The following is a 14,582-nucleotide window of genomic DNA, read 5'->3' on the forward strand; positions in this document are numbered from 1 at the left end:
AGTATTCAACGTTCAACCATGTGTGAGGCATGGTGGTTTTATGTACGTATTATTTAGACTGACTTCCCAGTTTCAATACCCTACATTTTCCCTTCTGATCAATACCACCCATCACTGGCCAGGGAAGTGTTGGATAGATGACAGTCGTTAGTCTGAGAGGGTGCAGAGTCCTGTGGTCTCCAGGGCAGGGCTCCCAAGTAGTTGCCGTGTGGATGCTAGCTGCTCTCCCAAACACAGAGAAGTGGGGAGAGGAGGAGAAGAAAGGAAACCAGAACAGACAAAGGGAGCCGACTCCTCCGAGGGGAAAGTGCCCCGGAGAAAAGCAGACAAGGGAGAGGGGGCACTTGGAACACGTCTCTCCTATAAACCGTCGGGTCCAGAGGACCTGTGTATGAGGTGGCCTGCAGAGCTGGCTAACCCCGCTGCCGAATGATTTACAGCCAGTTCACAAAATCTAAAAGAGGAGCCACAGAGGTCCAGACAGGAGTAGAGGGAAAAGAAATGCCTACCTAAAATTTACTACCCAGAAAATCTGATGATCGGTGATCATGGAACGCGAAGGGGAAAAATTCATAAATATCTCGGTGCCACCAGGATCTCGGGCCCCAGGTGGTGCTTGAACTTTAGGAACAAGTCATCTCAGGCCACGCCGGTAGCATTTTTTTTTTTAACTGTAATTACAAAAAATTACCGTACGGGAATGTTATGGCTGGCTGCCTTCTGAGCTGTAGACCATTGTTTCTCAAACTTTCATGTGCACATGAATCACCTGGGATATGGTTCAAATGTAGATTCTGGTTCAGCAGAGTGGAGGGGCAGCGTGAGACTCTGCATTTCTAAGAAGCTCCCAGGAGATGCAGATGCTGCTGGTTATGGACCACACTGTGAGTGGTGGGGCTAGAGGAATGTTTAGTAAACAGATGTAGGGGGGCCTGAGTGGAGGTGCCTCCTGGTGGCGTGGAAGCTGCTGGGGTGTCGAGAAAGCACTGCCGGCATCTCTGGGGCCTGTGTCAAGGGGAGGGCTTGGGGGTCCCCCTAGGTGACAGCCTTTCTGTCTGCCTCTCAGGTAGAGAAGAGAAAGATTGCAGTTACGAACCTTGTCATTGAGCTTTGAGAAAGGGAGGAGGCGGGGTGGGGGGTGGACAGGCAGGAGGGAGCCCACAGGTATTGAGTGTTTCTTGCCTGTTTTTCCTCTGCTTCCTGACCCCAACTGTCTCCTCCCAAGTCTTTCTCTCCTTAATAATTGCACCCACCAGCCACCCAACTGCTTAAGCCTGGGAGCTGGGAGCTGTCCTTAGATTTTCCCTGTTGGGAAAGGCAGTTGTATGCAGCTTGCGTAACCCCTGCATGGCTGCTTAAGAGCAGCCTTGGGCCTCGAATGTTTTCCTGCAAAGAGATAACAAGACCTCGCAGCCTGTGCTGGACATATGTACTTGCTTGGACATATCTTTCCCTGCTCTGAGCTTGACGTGGACTTCCTTGTTTTGCCGAAGCGTGTGTGTTGTATTGGCACCTGCCCAGCCTCTGCCGCTGTATCTGTTCCTGGTGGGGAGGGATTGGGATCTTTCCACTGCAGCACACCACCGCATGGAGTTCGGGGTGGATCCCGGACCATGGGGCACCAACCTATTGCGAGGGGTTGGATCTTGTGTGTTCTCACTCCTCTTCTGCAAGTAAGCGCTGGACCACATGAGCCCGGTGTGTGTGTTGCCTGTTCCCAGTGACCTCAAATCATGCACTGATCTCTTCCCTGAGTGTCACTTATCTGTCTTTCAACCTTGACTGCACAGCCTGACCCTCATGGAGCAGTAGACCATTCCCTTCTCTCTAACCACATACCCAGCCTAGTGCAATTTATAATCATTCTCCTTCAAATGCTTTCCCACCTCCACTGCCACCACCATCTCCATCCTGGACCTCTGGAACAGCCTTCTAACTGGACTTCCTGCTTCCACCTTCATCCCTCTCCAATCCATCCTTCCCACTGTAGCTGGGTCACTTCTCTCCTTAATAGCCGTCAAGGAGACATCTCATGACATCTCGGCTAGAACCCAGGTACTTTCTCAGGATCTGCAAGGCCCTGCCTTTCTCATCCCTCTCCCCTCTGCCAGCTGAGTGCCACCAGGCTGCCTGTTCTGACACACCCCATGTATTCTGAGTCTTTGCATATTCTGTTCTTTCTTCCTGGCACCACCCCTCCCCCACCCCCAAATAAACCCTTCTTTTCCATTGCTTCCATGAGGGCAGGGATCCTGCCTTTCTTCTGTACTGCTGAATACCCAGTGCCCAGGTCCAGGCTCATGGTACACATTCAATGCATATTAGTTCAAGAATCGAGTGAATTAAAGAATAAGTAAGCTTCAGGAAAGCAGAGGGCAGAGAGGAGTGCGTAAAAGAGGCTAACATTCACTGAAGCACGTGCTGTGTTCATTGCACACCTGTCCTCTCATGTACTCTATCCCACTGATTGCTACAAGATTCATCTTGCAGCTCAGAGATTTGGATTCACCTGCTCCAGTTACACAGCCACTGAGTGGCTGGCTTGCACCCTGCTCGAGCTTAGCCTAGGGTTTCTTGACCTTGGCATTATGATGTTTGGTCAAATAATTTTTTGTTGTGTAGTGGAGGGGGGCTGTCTTGTGCACTGTAGGGCATTTAGCAGTGTCCCTGGCCTCTGCCCTCTCAATGCTAGTAGCACCCTCCCCAACTTCTGGCAACCAGAATGTGTCCAGACACTGCCAGATGTTCCTTGGGGACCAAGCCAGGCTCCAGTTAAGAACCGCTGGCTTGGCCGGTGGATAATTTCAGCCTCCCCTGTGCTCCTCTACTTCGATCCCCGCCATCCCAGTCCTCTCGGAGAGCTGCTGCTGTTCTCGTGGACTCTCCCTCACCCCATCATTTCCCACAGTCCTCCTTGTGCATCACTCTGGCAATGAAGCAAACGGATGGTGAAGTTCCGAGTGTTGCAACAAACGTTTGCTTTTCTGGTTTATTTAGTGTCAGCCCCGTGTTTCAGATGCTTGTGTCACTGGCATGGATGCTCACAGGCTGTCTAGAAAATGTGCAATATATTTTTTCCCTTTGCCGAGATAGCACATCTGAATGTTTAGTATGAGATAAACTGGTATGTTTATGAGGAGATAACTTGTCAAAACAGACTTGTGGCTCCACCGCTGGAACAGCCTGGCCTCCTAGCCTTTCTTCATTGAGAGACAGAGTGCGAATTTTTCTTGGGTGTTTTATGTGGATTTAAAGTAAAAATTTACTTCCAGCCTTTTTTTTTTTTTTTGACAGAGAAAAAGCCCTAAATGCAAGTGTCTTTTTAAGCACAAGGGATGAAGAGAGAGAAAGGAATAGAAAAGAGGCATGTGTACATTAGAGAAAAAAAATCCGAGTGAGTTCCTAGCCAGGAGATCCACTTAGAGGTAGGGCTCTCTTTTTGGCTTATTCATGAACCCACCCATTCCCTCCATCCATCCTCCCATGCACTCATCCCTCTACCCATCCACTCATCCACTCACCCACTTATCCATCCACTCATCCCCCGACTCACCCATGACCCCATCCACTCATCTATCCATCCATCTGTCCATGCACCCATTCATCCATCCACCCATCCACCCATCCTCTCATCCACCCACCTATCCACCCACCCATCCATCTGTCCATCTGCTCATCCAGCTGTCTTTCCATCCAGCATATTATGAGCTAGGATGTGTGCTGGTGCTGGGGGCTGGGCACAGATTTGTCCCCACTCTCTAGGTGTTTTTGTGGAAGACACACAAATCAACAATCATTACATTACAACACGGGGTGTCACGTGCTGGCACAGAGGGAAACACAGGGGCTAAAGTAGCCAGAGGAAGACCCCTTGGCCCAGTATTGTGGAGGGGTGGTAATCAGGGAGAACTTCCTGGAAGGGGTGAGCCAAGGATTCCATAGCAATCCTCATTCTTCCTTCTAGCCACAGCAAATGCATTTGAGTGGAGAGTTGTTCACTTCCAGCAGGCAACTTAGAAGAGGGCAGAGGTTGAGTTGTGTGTGCTTACTGCGACCATTGCTAGTTTCTTTAGAGCTTCCCGTGTGCTCTGCATGCTCGTGGGTGGTCTCACTCAGCCCTTACAGCTGCCCTGTAAGGTCAGCACTATTCCGAGGATGCTGAGGCCCAGGGAGGTGGGGGATGGCTGCACCTATCTTTCAAGGTTGTTATAGCGATTCGGAGAAATGTATTTGAAGTTTCTGGTACTCGGCACCTGCTCCATATCATTGTTACCCACGTGCGGATCTCTCCTGCTAATGTAGCGACAGTTCCTTGGTTTTGGGCAAAGCCGGTTTCGGCCTCCATCCTCCTCTTCCTCCTCTGAAGAGGGAAGTGCCTCTCCTTACGCCCTTCATGAATCAGCCTGAGGATCCCTAGGCTAGAGTTTTGGGTTGTAATTGATTTGCTTGTGTGGGGCCTGAGCCATCCTAGTAAGCATTCAGTGGTGGTCATCAGTTTCAGAATACACCACCTCTCCAGCTTTGACGGTGGTCTGCATCCCCCAATCATGACCTTAGGTATCTGCATCTTTTCTGGTTTTCTGAGTGAGTATTTTGGTGAGGGCCACGTTCCCGTTGCTTTAGAGCTCAAAGTGGACGATGAGGAGAGAGCCCTGATGCTTCCCCTGTCCCCCAGTTCCCTGCCAACGTCTGGGGGTTGTTTCAGACTCCTTGGACTTCCCCCCTTTTTCACCATTTAAATATCTTTTAAGGGCACCACTCAGTGGCATTAAGTATAGTCACATCATTCTGCAGCCTTTAACATCACCCGTCTTCAGAACTTTTTCATCCCACAGAACAAAACTCCATATCCGTTAAACCGCAACTCCCCATTCCCCGTGCCCCCTGGGGATCTCCATTCTACTTCCTGTCTCTGTGAATCTGACTCTGTTAGGTACCTCCACTAAGGGAAACCATACAGTATTTGTCCTTTTGTGACTGGTTTACTTCACTTTGTATGATGCCCTCCAGGTTCATCCATGTTGTAGCATGTGGCCAGATTTCCTTCCTTTTTAAGGCTGAAGAATACTCCAATGTATGGATGTCCACATTTTGTGTATCCATTCACCTGCTGATGATCATTTGGGTTGTTTCCACCTTTTGACTATTGTGGATAGTGCTGCTGTGATGGGCTGGCCTTGTACATCGGTATGAAAGCCAACAGCTACTAAGTGCCTACTGTGTGGCCGGCACTGTGGTGGATGCTGCACACACATTCTCTCGTGTAATTGTCTCAATCCCGTGTGAGGTTGGCCTTCTGATCACGTGTAACAGACATTGGGAAGGGGGGCTTAACACGGTTCAGTCACTTGTCCCAGGGTCTCCGAGTGATAGATCCTGGGTGAGAACACCTGTCTCTTGGAGGCTCATCATTTTATAAACAGAGTAAGTGATTGTGAGTGAGGTCTTATTCAGTGAGGAAAATGAGAAGGCCCATAGTTTGTCTCTGCTGTGATACCCTCTGTATTTGCATGGCACTCCTTTAGCACAGCTACCTTCAACAGGCCATTTGTACTGCACAAACATTGGCTAACCTTGAAACTCTCTGCTGCTCCTTCCCTCTCTCCTTTTTGTGACAGAGAGATAAATAAGTACGTGATCTCTCCAGAAGAAGGACATAATGAGACAGACAGGATCCAAGTCTGGGAAAGACCCTGGGGGCTGCTTCGTGAGCCAGTGCACAGCTAGCCCTCCCCAGAAGTGCAGTGCAGCAGAAGTAAAGGCCCCCGAGAGGCAGAGAGGGAGACACATCCCAAACTTCAAAGGCTGTCAGGCTTCTGCTTTGATGCCGGGAGAGATGAAGTCCTGTGTCAGGACAGAGCAGCGTCTGCTTTCTAAAGCCTGAAGGACGCTTCCACTTAGCTCCTAATATGGGGCTGCGGTGTGAGGGGCTGGGGTGTGAGGAGGACAAGGAGGAATGATTTCTGCTTGTTGAAGCTGTGATGTCTAAGTCCATTTCCCAAAGCTCTCTCTCAAGGAAGAACCTTTACGATATGGGCAGGTAACTTAACAGCGTGCTGTTAGTCTAGTCTTGGTTTGGGATGGGGCTTGAGGAAATGATGTAGCCATCATTCTTCCAGCTTAGCATTCTACCTGGTGGCCGTTGAGGTCTTCCACAATTATTAGCACTACTGAAGACCTGCTACATTCCAAGCTCCATGCTGGGTGTTTTATATCCATGATCTCATTGAATCCTTTTAAAAGCCCAGTGAGGTAGGAGCTATTATTAGCCCCGTTTTGCAGATGAGGAAACTGAGGTTGAGTAACTTGTGTAAAGTCACACAGGGAGCAAATGACAGCAATCTAAACATACATTAAATGCCCTTTGGGGGTGGGTGGCTTCTCGAGGCACCTTGGAGAGATGGGTAGTGATTAGCCTGAAGTAGAGAGACCTCTGTGACATTCGTATTAAATTGTCATAGATGGGGAAAGAAAACTCTGGTTTTAACAAGGATCCCTAAATAGAAAGTCATAAGGGTAGACACTCTGAATTTCAGGCTCATTATTGTGCTAACAAGTTGTTTCTCACGTGGATACCTCCACACAGTGGGCTCCTAGGTGGGTGGCAGAAGGGACATATTTATATAATGATGGTTAATAATTCCCCAAACTAATGCCAGACAGGTGGGTTACATTAAAGTAAAGCACAGAACTCATTGGCATCTATGAATTCAATAGCACCAGAGATTTATTAAATTCCTACTTTGTATGAGATGCAAAATATGAGATGCTGTGTGGAGAGCCTTCTTATATGTTATCACCAGACTCTGATGAATTTACATGTAATTTTTTGCATGGTCTCCACCCTTCTCTTTTATTTAAATTATTATGGAATTTCCAATTTATGTTACCTTCTGGTCTCTGTAGGTAAGTGATATTCAAAAAGTGTAACAATTGGTCAGGTGTAGGTGCTGGTCAGTCTGAATGGATGGATGCACTGGCCAACTGAATGGATGCCAGCCATCAGCTACTGGCTGGATATCAATCCTGCTGTGAGGTATTGGAGGTTGTGTTTCACCAAAGTGTGTGGAGTCCAAACAGAGACCAAGCCAGCAAGAGTCATAGATTAGCATGTGAAGCAAAGATTTTCTTTTGAGACATGTGTGTATAATATTCCTGGAGTGGTGATAGCAGGGCCCACTGAACAATGACATGACTTGATATGTTTTAGCTGCAATATTAATTCATCTCAAAATTTGAAATACCATTAGAGGAAAATGCAAGTTTAAAAATATGTATCAAGCTAAATGGGTAATGGAAAGGCAGTATATACATACAGTGGAATATTATTCAGCCCTGAAAACGAAGTCTTGTCATTCGTGATGACATAGATGAACCTGGAGGACATTAGGCTCAGTGAAGTAAGCCAGTCGTAGAGGGACAAATATTGCATGGTGAATTTTTTGCAGGACAAATTTTATGCAAGGCACCTAAAATTGTCAAACTTATAGAAGCAGAGAATAGAGCCGTGGTTTCCAGGGGCCAAGAGGAGGGGGAAATGGGTCTTGTTCAATTGGTATGAGTTTCAGTTGTGTAAGATGACTTCATTTAGAAGTCTGCTGTACAGGGTAGTGCCTCTAGTCAACAATTCTGTATTGTGCTAAACATTTAAGAGGGTAGATCTTATTTTAAGCATTCTTACTATAAACAAAACGAAACAACACACACACGAAACCACAAAGGGACACAAGGAAACTTTTGGAGGTGACAGACGTGTGTTCCCTTGATATTGTGGTGATGGCATCATGAGTGTATGCATGTTTCCAGACTTATCATTTGTATACATTCAGTATGTGCGGTTTATTGTATATTCCTTATATCTCAGTAAAGCTGATTAAAAAATGTTTATCAAGGAGGCATGGGTTATAAAAGCTTGAGAAGGACTAATGTAAAGGCATGAGCAGAAGTAAGCATTGGTTCAGTGTTGCTTTTGGGATATTATGGAGCAAAACCATTCATCTTTCTCTGGTGGATAAATAAGGTCCTCACTGAAGATGTCTGAGGATCTGTTTCTGGACTTTGGGAATCAGGCCAGGTCTCAGTCCCCAGAAAGTGAGAATGAGGAGGGGCTAGGGTTGATGCTGGTCCTGATGCATCAAAATGGGCAGAGATGGGGAAGTGCCTGGGACACACTAACCAGTATTCATGGAGTGTCTGCAGGTGCAGGGCTCCTGCATGGTGTTGGGGCTAGTCGGGGGTTGTTTGAAAAATAGAAAAGTCAGCCCCAGCTTCTCAAGACATTTCTGTTCTAGCAGGAGAAAAAGAACACTCACCAGTGAAGTCAGTTCAGTTCCACAGGTATTGATTGAGAGCCTACTATGGTAAGAAAAACACTCTGCTTGAGAAGTAACTTGAGAATCACTGCAAGATGACACATCAGTGTGAATCGAATGAAACAGGACAGAACAATCCTATACATTTCGCTGTGAGATGCAAACCCCCAGAACGCTAGGCCTGCTCTGATTAGGAAAGGCTTCGAGGAAGAGGTGACTGTGGGTCATGGATATGGTGGCTGCCTCCTGGGGGAGCCTGAGAAGTGGGCTTTTGCTCCATTACCAGCTAGGCTTTGGGCAATGTGAGAAATGAAGGCTACCATATGTATAGAAGTTTCTAATGTTTTCACCACCTAATGTGGTTCTTTTTATTATTTTGGCCCCTACGGACACTGTTTGGACGAATTGTTTCTACTAGTCAAATCTACCTGTAACTTGAGACCCAGATCTTATTTGCTTGCAACTGATGTATTCATTCAAAAAATATTCACTGGACGCCGAACCAGTTGATTTAGGTTTGGTAGTTTATGGCAGAAAACTCAAATTAACAATGGCTTAAGCGAGACAGAATTTTATTTCACTCTCATATGAAAGAAGCCTGGCAGAGGACAGCTCAATGCCTGTAAGGTGTCTACACAATGAAAGGACACAATTTTCTTCTCTCCTGTTCCTTACTGGATGGCTTCTATGCCCCCCCCCCCCAGTCACCTCATGGTTCAGTATGATTGCTGGAGCTCCATCCATTATGCCTACATTTCGGACAGCTGGACAGAGAAAAGGGGAGAAAGAGGCAATAGGTGTATATAAGCTGTCTTTTAGTGGAGGTCCCCAGGAGTTGCCACATATACTTACCTTACATCTCACTGGTCAAAATTTCGTTACATGGCTAAACTTAGCTGCAAGTGTGCCTGAAAAGTGTAGAATGTAGGCTTTGTTCTGGGTAGCCATAAGTCCAACTGAGACTTGGGATTATGTAATAAGGAAGAAGAAGAGAACATTTTGGGGTGGGAAGCTAGTAGTTGCTCTCAAAGGTGACTACTAGGAACCACACACCAGACCATGTACTAGAAGTGGTATGTGAGACTTGCTCTGCTTCTAGCTCAATGGTTTTTGAACTTTAGTGTGTGTCAGAATCACCTGGAGGGTTTGTGAAAATAGGTTTCTAGATGTCACCCCTGAGATTTCTGATTGATTAGGTTTGCAGGTGAGAGACTGAGAATTCGCGTTTCTAGCAAGTTCTAGATGCTGCTGATGTTGGTGGTCTGGGGATCACGTGGATACAATGCCTTAGGTAAGGGCATAGCAACCCATGGCCCACGGGTCAAATCCAGCTGAGTAGTTTCAAAAGAGACCTTGTCGCCTGCAAAGCCAAGGTATTTATTATCTGACCCTTTATGGAAAAGTTTACCAACCCCTGCCTTAGATAAAAGCTGATTCTAAACAATCCCTAAGGAAGTGGGTATGGGACCCTGATTCCCATCCCATCCCAGCCACTAATTTTCTGTGTGCCTTTGGGAATCAACTTCCATTACCCTGAGACTCAAGCACCTCACTTTATAATGGGGGCAGCGGGAAAATAATTTCAAAAGCTCCTTCCAGCACTTCTCTGATGCCAGCAGAGAAGCTGATTTTACAGCTTTGCAAAATGGCAGGCACTAGCTGAATGCATTCCATTTTGCTGCCGAGCTGGAGTTACCTTTGTGTTGTTTGTAAAGGTGTCCCCTTCACTACTTGGAGGAAACACATTCCTTTCTTCACTTTTTTTTTTTTTTTTTTTTTTTTGTGGTACGCCGGCCTCTCACTGTTGTGGCCTTTCCCGTTGCAGAGCACAGGCTCCGGACGTACAGGCTCAGCGGCCATGGCTCACGGGCATGTGGGATGTGGGATCCGTGGCATGTGGGATCCTCCCGGACCGGGGCACGAACCCGTGTCCCCTGCATTGGCAGGCGGACTCTCAACCACTGCGCCACCAGGGAAGCCCTCCTTTCTTCACTTTTGATTGACAGTTGACATTTGTCGAAGCTGACATTCATTAGTTCCTACTTTCCTCAGCCAGCTTCCAACATGTTCTGTTCATCACTGTGACTTTTTGGTGCCTTTGCCACTACTAGCCTTCTCAGTCAGAAAAGAGGCACTTAGAGTTTATAATGACATATAATATCACACCACCTCTCTGCTCCAGAGTTATTTCACTGGATTTGAGAGTCTTTTTCAGAAACAACAAGGGAGAAAAGTCTCCTTTTGATGGCACCTAGTCAACCAAAGTGAGACAACACAGTCGACTGTATTTAAACGGGAGTGAATGAATGGAAATGAGTATATAGAGGAATCTATATTCATTTAGATTTTAGTAAGCATTGTGGACCAGTTTTCTGCATTGTTTAGGAATTGTGTTTGCCAGTAGACAGGTCTGGAAATCAGTTGCTAAAGCAAAATAGAAGTTTATTTCCTTCTGGGTTAAAGCAGTCTGGGTGTGTGTGGTTCAGGCTGGCAGAGTGGCTTCACGGTCTCATGATAGATCTAGATTCCTCTGTACACTGTTTTGTTCCTAAACACACGGTTTGCATCATCGAAGTTGCTTCATGGTCCAAAGGAGCTGCTGGAGCTCCACAGCCTTTTGTCAGGACAGTGTATAAAATTTTATTTAATTCTGTGACTCTTTATTAGCTACAGGAGAAAGTCAAAAGTCCTTTCTCTGTCATTCAGGACCCTCCATGGTCTGTTTTGTAAGCTCCTTCCTAAAATTATTACTCACTACTGAACTTTAGACAGTCTTAGAATACATTTTTTTCTGTCTTGCCCGTTATCTCCAAAAGATATCTTCAAACTGCCCACCACCACTGCAAGCTGGGAAGTGAGTGCTTCCTTGATTTTTGTACCCTAGATACCTCACCCTAACCCAGCCCTGACCCAAGTCACCATTGCCTCTCACTTGGGTGAATGCTCTGGCCTCTGAGCTGGTTGCTTCTGCCAACGATCTTTTCCTCTACAATCCATTCTCCACTCAGCATCCAAGGAAATCTTTTAAAACAATGTAATCAGATCCTGTTATTCCCCTGCTTAAGCTGCCTCAGTACTGCCCCCTGGACTTAAAGTGTGACCCCAGTGACCCCAGGGTCTATGAGGTCCAGCATAACCTGGCAACCGCCCCATCTTTGCTTTCATCTTCTACCTCTGCAAGCTCCTCTCTGGTCATAGGGCCTTTGTGTTCTGAATTTTCTGCATTGTGGTTCCCCAGGCTCTTGCGTGGCTTGCTTCCCATGGATTGTCATGCCAAGGGTACCTCTCCTCTCCCAACCACGTTTATTTATTTCTTTATTTGTTTGTTTGTTTATGTATTTATTTATTTTTGGCTGTGTTGGGTCTTGGTTGCTGCACGCAGGCTTTTGTCTAGTTGCGGTGAGCGGGGGCTACTCTTCATTGCAGTGCCTGGGCTTCTTAATGCGGTGGCTTCTCTTGTTGCAGAGCATGGACTCTAGGCACACGGGCTTCAGTAGTTGTGGCATACGGGCTCTAGAGTGCAGGCTCAGTAGTTGTGGCGCACGGGCTTAGTTGCTCCGTGGCATGTGGGATCTTGCCGGACCAGGGATGGAAGCCAGGCCCTCTGCATTGGCAGGCAGACTCTCAACCACTGCGCCACCAGGGGAGTCCCCTCACCACGGTTTATCTCTACCATATAGCCCTGTGGACTCCCTTCCTGGCAGTTATCTCAACCTGTAACTGTCTTGTTTATTTACCTGCTTCTTGACTATTCCTGCCCACTAGAATATAAGCTCACGAGGGCAGAGACCACATCTGTCTTTTTGGCCCAGTGTGTTCCTAGCACTTACCACATTGTCAAGTGTGTCATAAGCACTCAGGATTTGGGGAACGAATGAGGGAATAAATGAATGAATCAGTGTATAAAGACTTAAGCACATAAATTAGGAGTTCTTATCCTGGGGTTCATGGGCCCTCAAAGGGTCTGTGGAAAGAATTCAGTGGTCTGTAAACTTGAAAGTGGGAAAATTAACTATTTTTACTTACCCATAACTGAAAATTTTATTTCCTTTGATTTTGAATGGTAGCAATGAACCACACTAATTTGAGCAGTTCTCTGATTTTTTTTTACCAAGAGAAATCACTTATATTTTCATATCACATTACCATGGTTACAGATATCTTAGAATTACTGTTTACTTTCATCAAATTACTTTGAAATGAGAGTAGTTAGTAAACATAGTATAGATTTTGTTATCTAACATTTTAATGGGAACTTATATACATATCACAAGTTTGTTTAAAAATATTGTTATGACTGTATTTTGATATAATTGGTTTCCTTTGTAATTCGGCAGATTTTCAGTCATCTAACAGCTTTGTTCTGGGAAGGAATCTGAAGGCTTCACCAGCCTGCCAAAGCAGTCCTTGGCACAAAAATGTCAAGATCTCTTGGAATGAATGAATGACCTCTGTACTTTTGTTTATTGAGAACCATTCTAAATGTAGACCCCTACCCCCCCTCCCTCACCAAGCACCAATTACTTAAATCCCAATTATCCAATAAGCCTTTGAAGCCTTCACTGGGTTCCTACTGCTCTGAGAGTGTGTAGAGTTTACTCATTTATTTGGCAAATCCAGTTAATCCCTTATCCTGCATTAAGCCCCTTTGGGAGGTGGTGTTTCACTTCTGTGAGCCTTCCCAACCATAATTAGTGCCTTGGGCCCTGCAGTGTTATAGTCTTCTTCATAGAACTGAGTTTTATCCTTTGTGGAATTTAGCACAATTATAAATACATATTTATTTGTATGATTATTTGTTTAATGTCCGTATATACACTGGGGAAGAGACTGCTCATCACCTAGTGGAGGCTTCAGAACTTCTATATTGAAAGGGCCTAAGTGCCACTAATAGGTTGTGGGTGGCAGGGATGGCTTGGGAACTTGCCTTGAAGCTCAATTTTCTCAGTAAGCCCATTGTGTTTATTTAGATTATATTTATACTGGGAGTCTGGTGATATTAATGGGGATATTAGCATGCATGGGAGGCAAACCCCATGACATTCTGCTGCTGCCATTGTTACCATTGTATACCTAGCACTCAGAGCCATGCCTGGCACGTAAACTCTAAATAAACCATGGATGGATGGAATGAATGGTTGATGAGGTGGATTCTTCGGGGGTTGGTTAGTTGGAAGGTTTACCCATTGGGGCTTGGAGAGGCAGAGAGGGGTGGTTGGTGGGAAGAGTTTTGTAGGGCTGCCAAAACAAAGTACTGCAAATTTGGTGGCTTAAAACAGAGATTTGTTTTACCAGAGTTCTGGAGGTAGGAAGTCCAAAATCAAGGTATCGGCAGGGCTGTATTCTTTCTGAGGCCTCTAGGGAAGGATCCTTCCTTGCCTCTTCTAGCTCCTGGTGGTTGCCAGCAATTCTTAGCCTTCCTTGACTTGTAGATGCACCATTCTAATCTCTGACACTGTTAGATGACATTCTGCTGTGTATGTGTGTCTCTGTTTTTTCCTCTTATAAGGGCACCAGTCATTGAAATAAGGCCCACTCTCATTCAGTATGACCTCATCTTAACTTAGCTAATTACATCTGCAAAGATCCTATTTCCAAATAAATAGGTCATATTCTGAGGTTCTGGGTGGACATGAATTTTGGGAGGAACACTATTCAACCCAGTACAGATGGTTAGAGAGTTGACGAGATGGATGTGTGGAGCAATAGAAGGTAGTTGAGTAGGTGAATGGAGAGTTGGAAGGGAGGATCAAGGTCGTTGGAAGTGTGGAAGAGTGGATGGGTGAAGGGTTGTTGTATGGATGAGTGGAAAGATGTAGGATTGAAGGGATAGAGGGTGGAAAGTTGGATGGGAGGAAAGGTGAGTGGAGGGATGGATGATTGGCTGGTTGGATAAATGTATAGGTGAATTGATTAGATTATAAACATCATAGTAGAATTCATGGCATATATGTTTATCTTCTCTTTATTACCTAGTATGGCCGTTTGCATTTAGGAAGTGCTTGTTAAATATTTGTTATCTGGTTTTCTCTGCACAGAATTTCTGTTCATTGGAATGACTACTGACAGCTGTCTTAGGCTGTGAACTTCCAGGGGAGAAGGGTATATGTGTGAATTTACTTGATGCACCGTCCAGTCTGGATCTATGTCCAGCCTAGAATGTGCTTCTGGTGCCTGAAACAACTCTAAGAAAGAAATAACATGTTGGGTATAATTCCTGCTGTTCAGGAATAAAAAATATATAAACACTATTTCATATCTCAGTATATT

At 45.8% G+C, this 14,582-nt stretch overlaps 1 protein-coding gene across 1 annotated transcript in view; it reads left to right on the plus strand.

The window, feature by feature from the left end:
• The window catches only part of GRIN2A (glutamate ionotropic receptor NMDA type subunit 2A), a gene marked incomplete at both ends in the record, with an annotated part of 369,440 nt that overhangs the window by 96,594 nt on the left and 258,264 nt on the right, over nucleotides 1-14,582 (plus strand). The gene's annotated exons all lie outside the window — the stretch shown is intronic.

The sequence above is a fragment of the Mesoplodon bidens genome (assembly GCF_964165515.1).
Source record: "Mesoplodon bidens genome assembly, chromosome: 15".
Taxonomy (NCBI): Eukaryota; Metazoa; Chordata; class Mammalia; order Artiodactyla; family Ziphiidae; genus Mesoplodon; species Mesoplodon bidens.